This window comes from Echinops telfairi, unplaced genomic scaffold (assembly GCF_000313985.2).
Source record: "Echinops telfairi isolate 266 unplaced genomic scaffold, ASM31398v2 ScPeMD7_34;HRSCAF=130, whole genome shotgun sequence".
Lineage (NCBI taxonomy): Eukaryota > Metazoa > Chordata > Mammalia > Afrosoricida > Tenrecidae > Echinops > Echinops telfairi.
Genome location: NW_022103931.1, coordinates 819,509 through 820,420, shown reverse-complemented (window position 1 = coordinate 820,420; position 912 = coordinate 819,509).

The window sequence follows — 912 nt, the reverse complement described above, 5'->3', positions numbered from 1 at the left end:
CCGCCAAGGGGACGAACAACAGAAACCATGGGGGAAGGGAGACAGCAGTCGGTGTAAGATATGAAAATAATAATTTACAATTTATCAAGGGGTCACAAGGTGGGGGGAAAGGGGTAGCTGATACTAAGGGCTCAATAGAAAATAAATGTTTAGAAAATAACGATGGCAACATGTACAAATATGCCTGATACAATTGATGTATGGATTGCTATAAGAGCTGTAAGAGCCCCCAATAAAGCGATCTTTTAATTAAAAAGAAAAAGAAAGGCTCCACCTAATTAGAACTCAGGGTGAAATCAATAATAGATTGTCTGTTACTCTAGATTTTATTGGAAAATTCAGACCCAATCCCTGTGTTTGACTCTGAATTTTACTTTAAAATAAAGACTCTGTCCCCTCCCCGTCCCCACCCCACCGCCCCTCTTGTTCTCATGGTAATGAGAGCTCTGTCCTGGCCTTTCCAGAGGTGATCACTGGACAGGCTCAGTCTTTTCCCCAGTCTCAAGCTCTAGCAGGAAGCCAAAACTGCATGTTGCAGGCTCTTAAGCATGGCGGCTGCCATCAGCATCTCTTGAGTTCCTGTAGGCTCATCTCCACCATTCACCCAGCACACACTCCATTGTTCCCACCCACCATCATGATGAAGTTAGCCAAGGCTGGTAAAAATCTAGGTTACCCCAAGAAGATGATTCTCACTCCAACAAGGTAGAAGATGACAGTGAGGATGGCAATGTCAAATGATTCTAAAGAAGAAAACAGTGGGGAAGAGGTTATTATGACTCGGGAAAAAAGGGCAAGAAGAATGCCACAGTGCCATCAAAGCAGACTGTGTTAGTCTGGGTACATTAGAGAAACAAATCCACAGAAATTCATGTATAAGAGACAGTTTTAGATAAAGGGTAAGTGCACATC